Source organism: Oryx dammah, unplaced genomic scaffold (assembly GCF_014754425.2).
Source record: "Oryx dammah isolate SB20612 unplaced genomic scaffold, SCBI_Odam_1.1 HiC_scaffold_5, whole genome shotgun sequence".
Taxonomy (NCBI): Eukaryota; Metazoa; Chordata; class Mammalia; order Artiodactyla; family Bovidae; genus Oryx; species Oryx dammah.
The window spans coordinates 61,513,138-61,533,204 of NW_024070189.1; the positions used below are offsets into that span (position 1 = coordinate 61,513,138).

Genomic DNA, 20,067 nt, shown 5'->3' on the forward strand with positions numbered 1-20,067 from the left:
AAGTCCGCTCACTTATTATTCAGTACCATATTATGGCCAGAAATTAAACATGTAAAGGTACATTTAATTTTTAGAGCCTTGTTATTATAAATGCCATGACCTTTAAAAAAAAAAAAAAGAAAAGAAAAAAACAAAAAGAAGCTTGAGAATGAAATTGGCAACTGCATCCAAGAATAAAAACGCACTTGTCAGGACTCTGGAGGTAAATACCGACTTTGACTTTGAACTCAGATTCTTCTTCTGTGAGTTTGGCTCTGGGAAAGTATACCACAGGTTCTCCTGGCTATTCTGAAGCTTTCTTGGTCACAACTGACTGGGGGAAGGCTGCAGGCAAAGAGACACAAGAGGGTAGACTGGGGCAGGGTGGCCAAAGTCATAGCCAGAGTCCAGAGAAGGAGATAGAGGCTTGTGCTAGAAATTAATGTCTTTGAAAGTTCACTCAGACAGCTCTCTCCTGCCATTATTTTTTATTTATAAATTAATACCCATTCTTATATAAAATCCAAATATTATGGCAAAAGTGGCCCATATTCCCAGTTCTATTAGCTTTCTCTTCATAGCCTTTGAATATTTTTTTGGAAACATAAAGATGTTTGTTTTGTAAACATCTAATATACAATGGCACCCCACTCCAGTACCCTTGCCTGGAAAATCCCATGGATAGAGGAGCCTGGTAGACTGCAGTCCTTGGGGTCGCTAAGAGTTGGATACGACTGAGCGACTTCACTTTCACTTTTCACTTTCATGCATTGGAGAAGGAAATGGCAACCCACTCCAGTGTTCTTGCCTGGAGAATCCCAGGGACGGGGGAGCCTAGTGGGCTGCCATCCATGGGGTCGCATAGAGTCGGACACGACTGAAGTGACTTAGCAGCAGCAATATACTTTTAAGACTGTTTGTTGTTGTTGTTATTAAGTCACTGCGTCATGTCCAAGTCTTTTGCAATCCCTTGGCTTGTAGCCCACCAGGCTCCTCTGACCATGGGATTTCCCAGGCAAGATACTGGAGTGGGTTGCCAGTTCCTTCTACAGGGGATCTTGTGGACCCAGGGATTGAACCCAGGTATCCTGCATTGGCAGGCGGGTCCTTTACCACTGAGCCACCAAGGAAGCCCCTTTAGGTTGAAGCATATTCTACACGTTTTGTGCCTTGCCTTTTTTTGTGTGTATCATAGATATGTTTTCATGGAAGGTCACATCTCTCTCTCTCCTCCTGCCCAAGGCCCTCTCCACCACCCCTCTCTCTCCAGCCAGTCTGCCAACTCTGCTCCCTTGAACTCCAGACTTAACTGTGTGATGACTGCTCTGCATTTCTGCTTGGATGCTCCTAAGCATACCAGACTTAACATGTCCAAAATGAGACTCCCAGTCTCTGCTGTATCTGTCCCTTCCTCCTGTATTGTGCTTGCCACCTTGATTACTGTCATCTCCGTAGTTCAATCTGCTGAAGCAAAACCAAAAACCAAAGCTTCTTTCTCCTACATGCCACATAATATCATCATTTGAGTCTGCTTTCAAGTAGATTTTCGAATATAAGTACCTCTTACCACCTCCATGGTTACTGCCCTAGTGGTCCCAAACATCCTCATGTTTTATTTCAGTAGCTTCTGAGTTGATTTCCTGGCCCCTACACTCCCTTTTGAACTAGGAGTGAAACATTCTGCAAAATGGAAGTCATATTGTATAATTTCCTGTTCAGGACATGCCACTGACTTCCTATCTTGTTAAGAAGAAAAGAGAAAATACTTCCAGTGACCTGCAAGGCCCAGCATGATCGAGTCCCTGCTCAGGTCCCAGTGGGTCCCTCAGATGTGCCATTTCACTCCTGCCTCAGCCTGGACATTCTTCCCAGACATCTACACACCTCCCTTCACCAGCCCCCCTTCAGTCTCTGCACAAACACTGCCTCCTCAGCACTTCCCTCTCTCTTTCCTCCTTTATTTTTCTTCTTTTTTGGATATTTATTTTTATGCATTTATTTATTATTTGGCTGTGCTGGGTCTTAGTCGTGGCATGTAGGGTCTTCAGTCCTCATTGCAGCATGCAGGATCTTTAGTTGCAGCATTCGAACTCTTAGTTGAGGCATGTGGGATCTAGTTCCCTCACCAGGGATCTAGTTCCCTCACCAGGGATTGAACCTGGGCCCCCTGAATTGGGAGCATGGAGTCTTAGCCACCGGATGACCAGGGAAGTCCCCTCTCCTTTATTTTTCTACAAAACAATTATCACCATCCAATATATTAGATAATATGTTTATTCTGTTGATTGTCTGACTTGCTCAACTAGAATGGAATTTACATGAGGGCTTTTTTTCTGGATTCTCAACAATTATTTGTCAAATGTTGACTTCGTCTCATTCTTCTGATAAAGTGAAAGTATTAGTTGCTCAGTCATTTCTGAGTCTTTGCGGTTCCATGGACTGTGGCCTGCCAGGCTCCCCTGTCCATGGAATTCTCCAGGCAAGAATAAAGGAGTATGTTTCCATTCCATTCCTCTGAAAATGTTGTCTATTATATAGATGTACCATAGATTATAATGTATAAAATGGCAAAAAGAGATTTACTGTGGTAAGAAATCATCTGTAGACGGTGCTTAATATGTATATTAAACCCTTGGTGTGTATGTTTAATTTTTCCAGCAACCAAACAAAGCCCTCTCTGTTGCTGGTGAGAAAGTTTGGAATTTGGAACCTTTTGGTACCTTGCCTAGGGCCACCCAGCCAATAAATGAAAGAACAGGAACTTGAAGTCTTTTCTAGTACATGTGCTCTTCTCACATTATACTGTGTTCTTAACCTAAATTGAATGTCCATTGAAAGGGAAGACTTCCTATGGAAAAAGAAAAAAAAAAAGTACATTCAGGCATTTTAAAGTAAATTTCCCCATGCTTTCAGTGCTCAGAGAATGCACTCTGTCACTGATACCATGGCCCTCTCTGATGAGATTTCTCCAAGGTGAGAGAATCAATGTCCTCGCTCATTTTCTCTTCTTTCTTTCTGCAAGCACACTTCGCTCTCTGAAGTTTATCAAAACCCTGGCGTGGGCTCATTCCTCACCACAGCACTACGCTTTCTGATAGCCACAAGTTTCTGACCTAGCTTCTTAAAGATAAAAATTCGTTTGTAATCTGTCCTCAAGTCGACTGTTCTTCCGTTGCCCTGCTATCTATTGCTGTGAGAAGAAAAGACGGCATTACAATACAAAAGTAAATTGAAATTATAATCGAAAGAGAGTAAGTGGCTGCCCCGCTACCAAGCCAGCTGCTTCATAAAATCTCAGTAGTCCTTGTCCTTTCTAGAGCCAAGGGTTGTAGTGGGCACCTGGGCCTTGCAGAGAGGAGTGAGCAAACGAAGGGCAGTACCTTCCTAACAGGCATCGTGAGAATTCAATGAGCTCAATTTCAACTATAGATAGGGAATTCAAAAAATGTAGCTTTGGACTTCCCTGGTGGTCCAGTGGTTTGGAATCCAACTACCAGTGTAGCAGACATAGGTTCGATTCCTGGTCTGGGAAGATCCCATATTCCACGGAGTAACTGAGCCCGTGTGCCACAACTACCTGTATACCCTTGAGCTTGTGATCTGCAACAAGAGAAGCCCCCACCATGAGATGCCTGCACATTGCAACTGGAACATGGCCCCCGCTCACTGCAACTAGAGAAAGCTTGCATGCAGCAATGAAGACCCAATGCAGCCAAAAATAAATACATAAATAAATAGAATTTAAAAATACAGCTGTTATCATCATCATTTTGATACTGGTTCTCTGTTTAAAAACTCAAAAGGCACTTAGACATAAAGGAGGCAGGATGTCACTTTGATTATTTAACTTGAGGAACATATAAGGATGCCAGATAAAGCTCAGAATAAGCAGTTGTTTGAATATATGGTAATAGGTATTCAGATCGCTTAGGAGTGTAGCCACAAAAAAAACAAGCCAGGTCTCCTCAGTCTATGGAGACCAGGAAAGATGAGAGATCTATGAGATGTTTTCCAATCACAGTGCTGTCATGAGGGTGAAACCTTGTGTTCCTCTCCTCGTCCCAGGGTCCCTCCCCCTAACTTGAAAAGAAGCGACTTTATGGTGAGAGATGGTAGCTCTCCTTACACAGCAGAAGTTCTGCCTGTGCTTCTCATCATTGAAGACCTAGAGTGAGCTAATGAAAGAAATAGTTTCCGCATGCCTTAGGGGGCAGTTCTGGGAGGTGGAGGCACCGGGACACTGGGGCCGAGGCGATGATGAGGTTGCTCATGGTTCCGCAGGATATAAACATTGCTGTTTTCAGAGTTCCCAATGATGCACGCACTCGTGGGTCATGTAGTACATGTCCTTGATAGTTGGCTTCACCATGAAGAAGTCTCTGTGTAAGGAACCAGTGCAGCTGACCTGTTCTAGTCCATGTCTGTCTGAGAATCTCAAGAAGGCAATTGCATGGGCCTGTTTCCCCCAGCCCCCAACTTCATCCTATGGAGTATCCACTTATTTTGGCATCCCTGGCCTGACTATGCTTTGTCCAAGCTTGAATCTCCTGAATGGCTCTTTCTAGCATGTCATGTGTTGGGGGTGGGGTGAGGGTAACACCCCAGTGAGTCCTCTGTGTTCTGCCCTAGTAAGGGATGCTAAGCTTAGCTCCAGCTTCTAAAATCACTCAGGCAAAGGGGCACTCATGCTGTGTAACCACATTTAGAAGGTGAATGTCAAAGACCTAAAGATTAGTGCTGACAGGTAGTTTTATTAGAATTGTGATCCTGTACCAATGCACAGAGCCAAGTAATATTCCAAAAAGAATGACTTTCAGGGGGTTCGGGATGGGGAACACATGTATACCTGTGGCAGATTCATGTTGATATATGGCAAAACCAATACAATATAGTAAATTAATTAACCTCCAATTAAAATAAATAAATTTATATTAAAAAAAGAGAAAGCCCCTTTTATGGGGACTTCTAATTCTGTGGAACTACTACCCTGAGAGGTTGTTACTGAGGCTGAAGAGGTCTGGACCCCTGACTACATCACTCCAAATCTTAGCACTTAGGTGACTCTCCCAAGCCAGGCCAGTCCCAGGGGGTGGTCAGAGCTTCGCACAGTAGCATGGAGAGAGGGGTCATGTCCCCTTATTCCTGTGGCCTGATCTGCACTTGGACCCCGGTCTGGGGCTCAGTTCCTTCAGGCCCGCCCCAGGTTCCAGGACCTGGCACCTGCATGTCTCCCAGAACCCCTCCCCAACTTCTCCTCCCCAGGAGTTGAGAGGTAGCTGCTGGGGGAAGGCAGCTATGCTAGCCACTCTACCACCAATGCCTCACAAGCATGGTTGCTGTAGAGTCTCGTCAGCTGCCAGGCTCCTGCCTGTGATTCTGCACCTGCCAGTCTGTCCTTGCCACCTGGATCTTCTGCCCCAGCCTTCCCTGAAGCTCCATACTGTGAGCACCATGCCTAGCACATGCGTGGGCCAGTGTGCAGCATATATTGGGCTGCCTTCAATCACTGTAGGACCAGTTCATGGAGGAAAGGTATAAGGCTCCTAAGGTTTTCAGAGTATGTTGATATCCTTGAGCTTGTGGCTGTTGCAGCCCTTGAAGATGTTGAGGGTTGTAGGTGAATTAGGTCCCTAGGTTGGAGATATGGGTGCAGCGATTCTGAGACACCCATCTCTGGCCTTCCTTGCATCAGTCATTCTGGGACGTGAGCTCAGGCTGGAATGTAACACCATGTGTGTTTCTGGTTTCTCTGGTTTGGTTCAGATAGCATCATCTAGCCTGAGTTCATCCAGTTCTCCTCTTTGCTTGTATCCTGCCTCCTCAACTTAGCTTCCTGAGGTCTCAAGTTGTCTCAGAAAGAGAATGATTTTTGCCCTGATGACAGAAGTACAGTATTCTCTGGAATAGAACTTTCCATTTGGTTCAGGAATGGGCTCTCATGAGAACACAGAGAACACTTCTAGGCAAAGGAGACAGTAGAGTTTGTTCTCATTTGGGTTGAGAGCTTCTGGTACAAAATGTGTGCATATTTCCATTGTGAGATAGCTGGATTAAATACCAATTATCTCTGCACCTAATAGGAAACTAGCCTATTTGGGAAAAATGTAGTGAACTGGAATAAGGAAAAATGTAGTGAACTGGAATAACACTGATCTGTGACTTCATGAACCTTGCTTCTGAAGTCTTCTAAGCCCTAATGAAAATTAAAATTTTAAAGCTTAAGGCAATACTCTGACAGCTCTTTTTTTTTTTTTTCCTAAAATTGAGGGCAGTGATTGAGTTTGTAGGTAGTGAGCAGTATGTCTTCATTCACCCAGAGTCTATCCATCTGTCCATCCATCCAGCATTAATTAAATGCTGATTTTTGTCCCCAGGTTCTATGCTGCAACTCCCCTAAGCAGGATGACAAGAAATCAACACCCAACATATCAATAACTTGTTATTTGAGTGTCTATATAGAGGGCTCACTTCTGTCCCAGGGTATCAGTTGTCTCTGGCTGGGCTGTTTCCCATCTCTTTATGAAGTTGGGTTTATATGTCTGGGACTCCAAAGGCTCTTCTATTCTTTCCTGAGTGCTTAGTTAGAATTTTGACCTGTGTTGTAGTCCTAGTGGTCAGAAGAGCTAGACTTTACCTCATGTGGTTGAGACAAGGAAACTAACCTAACTGAAATATCATCTATCCACTAGATCATCATCACCTTGAAAGCAAGAGTTTTATCTGTTTTACTTGTCTTTATATCCCTAGCATAGGGTCTATTGCATGAGTGGACATGACTAAGTATAAATATAAATTTGTAGCATACCTCTTATATAGTTATAATAATTACAGCAGTGTTTAAATACATAAATATCCAGGTTCAGTTTGGTGCCTTCCTCCTTCCTTCTGTTCTGAGTTGTTACTCTTTTTATGTATAGTAGAGACACACCTCCTTCTCGGTTTACTCTCAGATTTCTGATTGGGTCCAAAATGTCTGAATTGTTTTACCCAGTCTTTTTCTTTGGTAACCATCCTGAGTACTTGGCTCTTTCAGGGTCCTGTGTCCGTGGTTTGTTGTCTCCTTGTCCATGAGCAGCAGTTAAAGGAGAGATCACAGTCAAGGTCACTAGCATACCTATTGCGCATTGAAGAGTTCTCTCCATCTTACCTCCTATGGGTCTCTAACTGTGTGTCTCTTCCAGTTTTGATGCAAATACATCTATAACTCCCCTCATTCACTCTCCAGATACATATTATGGGGCTTGCCAAGAGGCCAGTATTATATTCTAGCAGGCACATTGGCTGGGGAATCAGACAACTAATTGTGCGATTGAAATTCAGCCCCCAAACTCCTTAGTTGTGTGGCTTTGGGCAAGCTGCTTCTCTAAGTGTCAGGCTCCACATCTGAAAAAAAGCAAAAAGAGAATACAGATCTGTCTCGAAAGATTATTATAAGAATGAAATGAATTTAATAAGATAATTGTGAAAGCTGCTGGTTCTGAAGGATGCTTGATGAATATATATTTTCCTTCTTTCTTTTGGTAATACACACAAGTAACCTGGTCTGCTCTTTGTGTGGTTTGCTAGTACACTGTCTTCTGAAAGACCTCTGCATCCTAAAATCAGTCTTGACAACACTAGCAGGCACTGTTAGTTGTTGGTCTCATCCCTGTTCAATTCTGGTTTTCTTTGAGGAAGAATGTGCATGACAACATCTTTAGTTTCCCAGTTTCTCTTCCAGCTGGGGGTGTGGCCCAGTGAGTCAGTCCTGATCAGTGAAATGCAAGTCAAGCTTTCTGGAGATTTCTGAGAAAGCTATGGCTTTCATGAAAATCACAGGTTAGAGTGGACCTATAGCAACCATTTTATAACAATGAGGGTTCCCACTAAGGATGACTGGACAGGGGTGTTGAAAGAAACTTCATCCCCCTGAGTAAAAGTCATGACTGCCTCTCTCCTACCTGATGTTACAAGGTAAACCCCAAAGGGTTTATGTCACTGTTCATCAAGCTTTCTATTCTTTGCAGCTAAACACATTTTTCTAGTCGACACAGAGCACCTTCCCTTTAAAGATCATTTGCTTAGAGATGGATCATGCTGCTGTATGAAGTCAGGCGCTCCCAAGAAGTCAGATCCAATGGTATCTTGGTATCTAGGGAAGAGGAAGTCTGAGTTGATCTCGGGAGCATCACTCAGTGTGTCAGGAGAGCATATCGTTCCCAGAACCAGACACAGGAGCTTGAATTGGTCTGGTGTGGGAGCATCTGACCTGTGAGTATAGGGGTATGGGTGTTCTGAATCTCTTGCATAGATTTCTGAGGAGGGAGCAGAAAGGATATTTCATGATACCAATGAGCGAGGAGTAATTGGTCTAGAACACAGTGTACATGAGGGTGAGAAGAAGGAACTGTCAAACTGGAAAAGATAGGTATGTGGGAAAAGCAGTAGACACATGTACATTTTTAAGAAGCATTTTAAAAAAACTATAGAAGTTTCACATGTTTGTTACAGAACATTAAAAAAATTATTAAAAAATCCAGGTAGAAAGTTTAAAATTACCTGTAGTCTCCCAGTCTGAGTATAATCACATACTACTTTTAAATCATTATATTAGCTTAATGCTACTTAATAATATTCTCATATCATCAATTATTCTTTTTAAAACTTGATTTTTAGTTGCTGCCTGGTATCTAATTTTATAAATTCTCTGTAATTTCTAATCCTCTATTGAGCACTTAGCTTTTCTCTGATTTTTCATTATTATAAATACTGCTTTTATGAACATCATTAGGTATTAATTTTGTGCATATGTTAATTATTTTCATAAGATACAGCCCCAGCAGTAGAATTTCTGGGTAAAATGATATGCATACTGTAAGTCTTTTGTCACATACCAGCAGAATTTCTTCCAGAAAACATATACCATAAACAGTGTATGAAAATGCCTATTTAGAAGACACTTATCGGACACCGCCCGCTTCCCGGCCGCCCCTCAGCGGCATCTCCACCCCGCTGCGCCTCGGCCCATGGCTGCCTACCCGTACCGCCCGGGCCCCAGCGCCGGCCCTGCCGCGGGCGCCGCGCTGCCGGACCAGAGCTTCCTGTGGAACGTCTTCTAGAGGGTTGATAAGGACAGGAGCGGTGTGATATCTGACAACGAGCTTCAGCAAGCACTGTCCAATGGCACCTGGACTCCATTTAACCCAGTGACTGTCCGATCGATCATATCCATGTTTGACAGAGAGAACAAGGCCGGCGTGAACTTCAGTGAGTTCACTGGCGTCTGGAAGTACATCGCGGACTGGCAGAACGTCTTCCGTACATATGACAGGGACAACTCGGGCATGATCGACAAGAACGAGCTCAAGCAAGCCCTCTCAGGTTTCGGGTACCGGCTCTCTGATCAGTTTCACGACATCCTCATTCGGAAGTTCCACCGACGGGGCAGATCGCCTTCGACGACTTCATCCAGGGCTGCACCGTGCTGCAGAGGTTGACAGATATATTCAGACGCTACGACACAGACCAGGACGGCTGGATCCAAGTGTCATATGAACAGTATCTGTCCATGGTCTTCAGCATCGTATGACCCTGCCTTTCTGCAAATACCAGCATGACTTACGGAAAAAAAGACTGAAAATGCCAAATCTCTTACCTTCGATGGAACAAGCACCAGTGCAGTTGACACTGCTCTTTCTTTAGATTTTGTATAACTACTATCTGGGGATCCAACTGTATATATGTGGATAAGCTAGTTAACGTTTCCCAGTTGTAACAATAGTTATATCTTTCCTCCGATACAGACGTTTGATAGGAGGCTGTTTAATTGTGCCATGAGGTAACATATAACAATGTTTCAGGTATTCTGCTTGCAAAAAACTTATCATGTGCTTTTTCAGATAGCTCTAGTTCTGGAGTGGAAATACGTTATTAGCCAAAAGGAACTTTAAATAATATTGGACATGCACAGAAGGCCACTCACGTGCCTTACTTTTTAAAGGGGGTTTACTGTATTCACTTGAACGTGCAGCGTAAGCAATAAAGCACATGTATCCTTGGAAAAAAAAAAAAAAAAGAAGACACTTATCAACTTTGGATACTGTAATTTTTAAAGAATTTTCCTATTTTGTGAGTTTTTTTAAAGGTATTTTATTAGTTAGGACTTGGCTTAGTGGTGCATAATCAACACTCCAGTGCTCAAATAACAGTGGTTTAAGCAAAAGTGCATTATTTTTCATATAAAGAAAGTCAAGTGGTAGGAAGTCCAGGGCTAGTATGGAACATCTCAGTTATCAAGTACCTTTTCATTTTATTACTCTGATGACCTTGGGACAACTTCATGGTCCAGCTAGAGCTCTTTATGGTCTAGCTCTGGTCTTGCTAGAGCTCCAGCCATTGCCATCTGTAGTCCACTCAACAGCAAAAAAGGAAGGAGCAAAGGAGGGCACAGGACTTTCCTTCAAGCAGACCCCTGTGAATTTGGATATAATTCACCTTACATCTCAATGGCTGACTTGGTCTGACTTTAGTTTGAATGAAGTGTCATGATCTACCTAGATGCTGGGAAATATGGAGTTTTAAGATGGAAAACTACAGATCAGAGTTCTTATTACTAAAGAAAAGCAGAAAAATGGATCCTGGGAGACCATTATCTGGCTCTGTCCAAGTCTGATTTTTTTTTTTTTTGCTTGACTATAGTGCATTTAGCAGTTTTTTTATATATATACATGAGCAGAGTACCAGAGCTTCTGTGTACTTCACGAAGTACTGACTCATTAGAAAAGACCCTGATGCCAGGAAGCATTGAAGGCAGGAGGAGAAGGGGACAACAGAGGATGAGATAGTTGGATGGCATCACCAACTCAATGGACATGAGTCTGAGCAAGCTCTGGGAGTTGGTGATGGACAGGGAAGCCTGGCGTACTGCAGTCCAGGGGGTCGCAAAGAGTCAGAGACGATTGAGCGACTGAACTGATATATTTTTCATATACATATATATATGTATATATGAAAATATTTGTGATTCTTTTTATGAATTGTCTCATATATGCTATTCTTTCCCTTTCACAGTACTTTTCCCAATAAATTATAAGGCAGTTCTTTTACATATAAAGGGTATAAATCACATTTTTAAAAAATTGTTGCTTGCCTTTAATGGTGTTTTCTCATAGGCTAAGATTTTGATGTTTTTGTCCAGATAGGTCCATCATTTTTCTTTTTTGCTGTTGGAGTTTCTGCTTTTGATGTACATTTAGAAATCTCCCAACTCGGGCCAGATAAAATTTCACCTGGGTTTCCATTTTGTTCTTTTATGGGTTGAATTTTTCATATTTGATGCATTAGGCCAGTGGCATTCAAACAAGGAAAATAGTTTTTATTGTAATCCAGTGCTTAAAGCTTCCATCAAGCAATATCCACTCATATTCTGTATAAAATGTGCCATTTTCTATTCTCTGCCATTATACTTCATATTTTAGAAATTTATATTCATCACCCATACATGCATTGTGACCAGTAGTTGGGAAAAATACTATTTTAATCAATCTAATACTTACTCTGAGCTATACTGTGAGAAATGGAACCATAGGGGTATTTTTTTTTCCTTTTTTAAATAGCCAGTTTTCTTAATGATTTTTACTCTTAATTCATCTTTTCATCTAACAAGAACCTATCCTCTTTTTCACATTTTTCATGGTTGTCCTTGCCTGTTCTCCCAGATGACATTAAAAATCATTTTGAAAACTTGCAGAAGATGAGATTTAGATTGGATTTACAAAGTAATTTGAGACGAGTGATAACTTTACACTTAAGTTGCTCCATCTGGAAATGTGGCACAGCTCTTCCCAGTTTCTCAGGAAGTGTCTATAGTTTCCTTTCAGATGAGCTCCTGCATCCCTCATTACACCTATGACTAGAGAGCTGATGTTTGTCAGTGCTTTTTGTGAATGAAATTTGTTTTTTATTTCTGTTAAAATGATTATTTCTTTCAAACAGGAAATCTTGATTCTCACAGCTTTTTATTTTATCATCATTTTGGATCTTCTAGAGAAGACTATGTCATCTACAGACAATGGGCATCTTGTCTTCCTCTCCAGTGTAAATTTTAAGAAATTGCTGCCATTTGGGGATTTCTCACTATTGCTAAACACTGTGTCACGTGTATGTTTTCATATAGTCATCCCGAAAGCCCAGTGATGGGAGGTACTGTTATTTCCATTCAAAGCTGAGAAAATAGACCTTGTTAATTCCAAATGCTCAAGGTCACACATCTAGCAAATGGTAGAGCCAGGATTTGAACCCAGATGAGTCTGACTTCTAGGCCTGAGCTTTTAAGTACTTCACTCTATTGCCTGTATGTATGTTACACTTCTCTTTTGGGACTCAGTGGGCTTCCCAGGTGGTGCTAGTTGTAAAGAAACTGCCTGCCAGTACAGGAAATGTGAGAGACCTGGGTTTCATCCCAGGGTCAGGAAGATCCCCTGGAGAAGGGCATGGCAACCCACTCCAGTATTCTTTCCTGGGAAATCCCATGGACAGAAGAGCTTTGTGGGCTACCGTCCATAGGGTTGCAAAGAGTCGGACACGACTGAAGTGACTTAGCACGCATGTAGCATGACCTGGATAAACATTCCAGAATGGAGTACATAAGGTATTTGTTTACTAAGATGTCCATGGTATGGCATTTTTAAGTTCTGCTGAGGCACCAGTGTGAACCAGGGCTTGTGAAGGCCTCAGCTCTGTGGCTGGTCTCCTCAGGCATCTATGGGAGACGGCCCTCTCTGTTTCCTTGGCTTCATCAATCCTTGGTCATTTTTCATGTTTATAGCACCATGTACCACTTCTTTTCAGCAATTGGTGTCCAACAAAATTCTGTTTCTGCAAATCATTAGTTCAGTGTTAATGTTTATTAACTAAAATTTTTAAAGATTTTTTTGACGTGGACCATTTTTTAAAGCTTTTGTTGAATTTGTTACAATAGTGCTTCTGTTTTATGTTTTGGTTTTTTGGCCTCAAGGCATGTGGGGTCTTAGCTCCTTGATCAGGGATCAAACCCACACCCCCTGCATTGAAAGGCAGTCTTAACCACTGGACTGCCAGGGAAGTCCCCACATAAACTTTCAATTTAAGGAAACTTTTAGATTTACAGAAATATTGCAGAAATTGTACAGAGAGTTCCCAGATGCCCCACAGCCATTTTCCCCTTACATCTTACATTGGATTTGTCAAAATTAGTGAACCAATATTGATATATTATTTTCAATTAAAATCTGCATTTTATACAAATTTCCTTAGTTTTAACCTAATTTCCAGTTTCTGTTCCAGGAATCCACCCCAGACACTATATTGCATTTAGTTGTTATATCTGCTAAGGCTCCTCTTAGCTGTGACAGTTTATTTTCTGCTTGTTTTTGATGACCTTGACAGTTTTGAGATGTACAGGTCACTTATTTTCTAGAATGTCCCTCCATTGGGATTTGTTCGATGCTTTTCTCATGACTAGCCTGGGGAGATGGGTTTTTAGGAGAAGGACCACAGAGGTAAGTCCATGTTCATCTCATCATATCAAAGGTACATAGTATCAACTTAATTATCGCTGTGATTGTGAACCTTGATCTGGCTGTGGTGGTGTTCATCAGGTTTCTCCACAGTAATGTTACTCTCTTCCTCTCTTTTCATAATGCACTCTTTGGGTGGAGGTCACCATGCACAATCTGCCCTTAAGAAGTGGGCAGTTAATGCTCTATTTCCTTGAGGACAGTGTCTACATAAGTTATTTAGAATTCTTCTGCACCAACGGATTTGTTTCTTCTTCCTGATTTAATTATTTATTTAGTATAGTCATTCATTTGATCAATCAAATGTGAGTTTATGGGTTCATAGACATTCATTTTATACCTGAGGTTATCATCTCATACTAACTATTAGATTAATCCAATGCTAAGGTTTTGTTGTACATGTTGTTCCAGCTTTGGACACTGGGAGCTCTCTTTGGAGGCTCCTGTGTCCCTTTGATATACTTCCATTGTGGTTTACTTTATTTGCTTACTTTTGAGTACTTCTTTACTTTCTGGCACAACACAGTGCTCTAGACTCAACCTGTAGATTCCTTATCCCAGCCATAAAATCAACTGTTTCTCCAGGCAACCCTGGTTAGTTTTATCAGAGAACAGCATTGGCTTCCCTGGTGGCTCAGACAGTAGAGAATCTGCCCACACTGCAGGAGACCTGGGTTTGATCCCTGGGTCAGGCAGATTACCTGGAGAAGGGAAGGCCACTCCAGTGTTCTTGCCTGGAGAATTCCATGGACAGAGTTTATGAGTTTAGCCTTGGTATGATGAGATGAACATGGACTTATCTCTGTGGTCCTCCTCCTCCTTCCTGGAGGTTATGATCTGTGGGATCGCAAAGAGTCAGACATGACAGAGCAACTGACACACACACTGACACACACACACTGACACACACACACTCTGACACACACACACTCTGACACACACACACTGACACACACACACACTTAGTTGTTTACAGAGTCAGCTGCTCCTTGAGGTCTTATCCCTTGCTGAATCTGAGTGGCTGCTAATCACACACATACAGACACACACACAGACACACACACAGACACACACACAGACACACACAGACACACACACACTTAGTTGTTTACAGAGTCAGCTGCTCCTTGAGGTCTTATCCCTTGCTGAATCTGAGTGGCTGCTAATCACACACACACCCACCCACCCCCTCCCTCCCCCCCGCCCCAAGATCTGGGTATCTGAGCATTACTATTGCAATGTCACTTCTCTGCCCTCTCAGCTGACAGAATAAGAAAGTCTGTGTGTACATACACATTTGTAAATTCTTCTGTATGTATCCATCTGCATCTCTATTAAGCTAAATATGAGTTCATACTGATGTCTCCAGCTCTAATCCATCACCACACAGATCATTATAGCTTTCTCCCTTGCTTGTCTATAATCTCCCACTCCAGCAGTGAGAAACTCCCACCATTCACCATCCATTTACTTAATTCTGCAATTATGATATGTGTATACAGATAATGGTATCAAATTACTGATCCCTACCTCCTGGATAATGACTTTATCAGCAAGAGCACAGTGTTTATGTATAGTCCTTTGGTTTTTAGTCTTAAAGGCTCTGCTTGTTGCCAAAGCTACTCAGGTCAGCACCTCTGTAATACACTTAGCTTGTTTTGTCACATTCTACTTCTCATCCGGGGAGCTCCTAACCTCCTAAATGATCATTTTAATTTGCATACATTAAGGTTCAGTCTTTGTGCTATAATGTTCTTTTGACAAATTCACACAGTCATATAGCCACTCTTTTGCTGTAGTATCATAAAGAATAGTTTAAAATTTACTTTACTTCTCTGTTTCAACCACTGCTCCTCTCCCACCTAGAATCCCTGGGAACCACTGATCCATTTATGAGCTCTACAGTTTTGCCTTTTCTCAAATGTCCTATAAGTAGAACTGAACAGTAGATAGCTTTTTGTACTTTTTTCACTTAGCAATTCTTTTAAGATTCATCCGTGTTTTGGTGTAGCTTGATATTTCATTTCTTTTTTAACATTGAATAGCATTCCATTGTATGAATGTTTCATAATTTGTTCATACATTTACCTATAAAGGACATCTTGATTGCTTCCAGTTTGTGCAGTTATGAATGAAGCTGATAAAAGTGTTTGACTGCAGTTTTTTTTTTTTTTTTTTTTGCGTGTGTGTGTTGCCACAAGTTTTCAAATCAGTTGGGTAAATGCCCAGGAATGCTAATGCTAGATTATGTGGTAAGATGTTTAGTTTTTAAAAAATTGCCAAACTGTCTTCCAAAGTGGAGCAGCTATACCATTTTATTCCTACAGCCATAGTGAGAGTTTCTATTGATTCACATCCTTGCCAGCAGTTGGTATTTATGATTTTTTCCCCCGACATTCTAATAGGTGTGATGGTGGTATGCCTTTGTTGTTTTAATATGCATTTCCCTAATGACAACTCATGTTGAGAATCTTTTCATACAGTTATTTTCCATCTTATTTGATGAGTTGTCTATTCTGATCTTTTGTGTATTTTTAATTGGGTTGTTTATTTTCCTGTTGTTCAGTTGTAAGAGGATTTCGTTTTAGATACAAGTCGTTTGTCACATATGCATTTACAAATCTTTTCTCCTGGGCTCTTTCATGTGGATTATTTCTCTTAATAGTGTCATTCACAGGGCAGAAGTTTTTTGTTTTAAAAAAACCCAACTTAATCTTTTTTTCATGAATTGTACTTTTGGTGTCATATCTAAAACTGGCACCAAACCCAAGGTCACATAGATCTTCTCCTGTGTTTTCTTCTAGCAATTTTATAGTTTTCCAATTTACATTTAAGCTTATCATTCATTTTGAGTTAATTTTTGTGTAAAGTGTAAGGTCTCTGTCTAGGTTCATCCTTTTGCATCTGGACATCTAATTGTTCAAGTACTGTTTATTGAAAAGACTATTCTTTCTCCATTGAATGGAATTCATTGATTTTTCTCCTTTTTCAAAAATCAGTTGACTCTATTTGTGTGGATCTACATCTCAGCCCTCTATTCTGTACCATTGATCAATTTTTCTTCTTCTTTTTTTCTTTTTTAACCATTACCATACTGTCTAGTTACAAGGCTACAGTTTTGTAGTAAGTCTTGAAATCCAGTGGTATAAACACTCTTGCTTTGTTTTCCTTCTTCAGTATTACAAAATTCTTTTTATATTTTGTAATACAAAATATTTTTTGAAAAGGAAATATATTTGGTTCTCAGCCTTCTTGCCTGAAACATGTACTTTGGGTAATCCAGTGCTGGCCAAGCACATAGTAGGCGCTCATTCACCAGTTGCTGATTGCCTGGTAGCACAGTGTGGGGATAGCTCCCTTGTCCAGGGCATGAGTTCAATAGATGGTCAAGCATGGCCATCTCAGTGGGCTCTTATGTCTCAGCATCTCTCATGATAAACACTCATAGTTCCCCAAAGAAAACTGATTCCTAGCGAAGATCATTAACGTGAAGTGGTTTGTGAAATGATTATTCTTAACCAGAAAACAGAGATTTGAGATAAACATTCAGAACTGAATGAGAATGAGAGCAGGGACCATACCGAACAGAAACGAGAAAAGCAGTTCATGAAATAGTTTCAGCTAAGGCTGCAGGCAGTGTAAAGACTTGTGTGGGTCACTTTTCTGCTCTGGTGTTGTCTGGAAGCTTGGGTGTTGGTGAATGTTTCCGGAAGGTGAATCCTTTATGCATTTTGTGGATCTATCTTTGCAGAATGTTTTGTCCCACCTACCTTCCTTTGTTCCCAGATATGCTTGAAGACTGTCTCCAGCGCTTGTCTCCTCTCTGTAAGGCAGATACATACTCGGTGATGAATTTTCCAGCCAAAATGCAGTGCTGGGGCGAGGAGACATATGCCCAGTGTAGATTGGCAGCAGATGGAGCTCATCAGGATGCATTATAACAGTTGTCCAAGCCTTCATGAAGTGCTAGCCTGCTGCTAACACCCTCCTTCCCGCCTCTTTGGATTGTGGGGCGGGCCCACTTCAGCAGGAAGCCAATCAGCCTTTTGCTCCAGGCTCTGAGCCCAGTCTCTGCTGGTACCAGTGGCCAGCAGGCGCTGGACAGCTGCCGGGCAGAGCCACAGCAGGGAGACAAGTGGACAGGGAACAACAGAAGCCTTGAGTGGAAGTCCAGCTGTGCGTGACAGCTCCACATTAACCTTTAGAGAAGCTCTCCTGGAAGGCAGCCTTGGCCGACCCAGGCCAGCAGCTTGCGTTATTACTTTTCAGACCTTTTTGCAATGAATGGGTTCCTTGTTGGGGGTATTTGGTCCAACCGTAACATGAGGAAGCCTGGCACGGGAAGGAGGCTGTTGTTCAAGTGACCAGCCAGTCACCTGAACACCTGTGAATGTGCAGCCTTGTCCTGGGTGCCTGGGTTCCCTTTGGGCGGGGGGGGGGGGGGGGTGGGGGCGGGAAGGGGGCCGGTGTGCAGAAGCCAGAGTTCCCTTTGAGTGCCTTGTTCTCCTGCAGGGCCTACCCGGTGCCATTGCTCAGTAGTAGATTCTAGCAGCAGTGGGTGGATGGCCTAAATCCTGCTCGGGCCCTGATGCCTGGGCTGTGCCTTCCTCTGGACCATAGTTTAAAAAGACATGCTTGCTGAATCTATGGGCCCTGCTCATGGGCTGAGGGGCCGTTGTGCAAGGATGCCCTGCATTTGTGGGGGGATCAGGACAGTGGATGAGAATTTATGATCTGAACTACATTTTCCAACTCAGGTCTTCTGCAGGATAGCATGCAGGCTGGGGTGACATTGCAGAAAAGTACTAACTGAAATTCAAGCATCCATCAGGCCATCATGGACCTGGGCACTGAAGTCCCCCAGGATCAAGATTCACATTTGAATCTTGAAACTCAAGTTTGCTTTGTCTGCACATGCCTTGAGTGTCCTTTTTTATGCCCAGGGCTCCTGATGTGAACGGAATGTTCCTGTTGTAAAAACCATGCGTGACAGGCAGAAAAGCAGAGTTTGGAGAAAGTTTGCTTCTGGATTCAGACAGATCTGTGTTAGTCTAGAAATCTACTCTTTGGATGACTTTTGGGCAAATACTTTGACCCATTTGAATTCATGTCTTCATCGGAAGAATGTTGATATGGATAATGCTATGGCTTCATGGAGTTGCTTTGAGTTGTAAATGGAATCATCAATGTAAAGTGCTTGGAAAGAGGCCTGGTAAGATCGCCTCACAGTAAACACCATTATTATCATCACTGTTATCATCACCATCATCAGCTACATTACAACTGCTAATAGGAGGGTTCATTGAACAGCAACCTTTCTAGTTCGTGTCATCAGCTGCTGCTAAGCTGCTAAGTCACTTCAGTCGTGTCCGACTCTGTGTGACCCCGTAGACGGCAGCCCAACAGGCTCCCCGTCCCTGGGATTCTCCAGGCAAGAACACTGGAGTGGGTTGCCATTTCCTTCTCCAATGCATGAAAGTGAAAAGTGAAAGTGAAGTTGCTCAGTGGTGCCCGACCCTCAGCGATCCCATGGACTTCAGTCTTCCAGGCTCCTCTGTCCATGGGATTTTCCAGGCAAGAGTACTGGAGTCAGGTGTCATTGTGTTAAATCAAAATTGTAAAGCCCTTCTTGATCCCTGCTGTATGCAGGAATACAGACAAATGTAGGCAGCATCAGTTTCTGCTCTCAGAGCACTTATACCTTACAGGGGTGAAAGTTCATACATTTATTACATTTCAATGACAAGTATAAAAATAAGCATTGCTATATGTGCTTATTAGGGCCTCCCAGGTGGTGCTAGTGGTAAAGAACCTGCCTGCCGATGCAGGAGATGTAGGAGACGTGGGTTTGATCCCTGGGTCAGGAGGATCCCCTGGAGGAGGGCGTGGCAACCACTCCAGTATTCCTGCCTGGAGAATGCCATGGACAGAGGAGCCTGGTGGGCCACAGAGTTGCGAAGAGTCAGACATGGCTGAAGCAACTTAGCACACATGCACGTTTGGTTATTAATTGCTCAGAATACCAAAGAAATGGTGCTCATTTGTTTACAGACAGCCCTGGCCCACAAGGTTTTACCTTGGTTTATATCACTGTCAATCTTTGTCGGAAAATTACTGTTGCCCTGAAAAGTTTGGGAGACGCAGAGAGGACAGAGAAGCAAACCAAAGCCACTGCAAAGCTTCTCAGCATTCTTTTGTTTTGGCACTAAGTAGATACTCGCTTTCTTCTTTCCTGCTTTCTTCTTTATCTTCCTCCTGAATCATCCCAATTCCACCCCCTCTTTCTTCACTTCCAAACCACACAAGCAGCTGAAACCTTGGCACTGGAAATATTTCTTTGGGAGGAAAAGGAAAGATGTAGATGCTCTGTGTTGTGATCATTCCCTCTTCCTGGCCCTCCTTCTGGGTGTTGTCACTCACCTGCTCCTTCCCTGCCTGACACTAGCATCCTGTGTCCTGGGAGGTTCCTGGGGACATGGAGGTACACATTTCCCCCAAGACAGAGCAATTTGGGATCCAGTGAGATCATTCACGAGTCCCAGAGTTTGGTCAG

General features: G+C 42.5%; 1 protein-coding gene and 1 pseudogene across 2 annotated transcripts in view; both read left to right on the top strand.

The window, feature by feature from the left end:
- Positions 1-20,067, top strand: part of SPOCK1 (SPARC (osteonectin), cwcv and kazal like domains proteoglycan 1) — a 588,532-nt gene that overhangs the window by 465,490 nt on the left and 102,975 nt on the right. The window lies entirely within an intron of this gene.
- Positions 8,931-9,753, top strand: LOC120863626 (annotated as a pseudogene).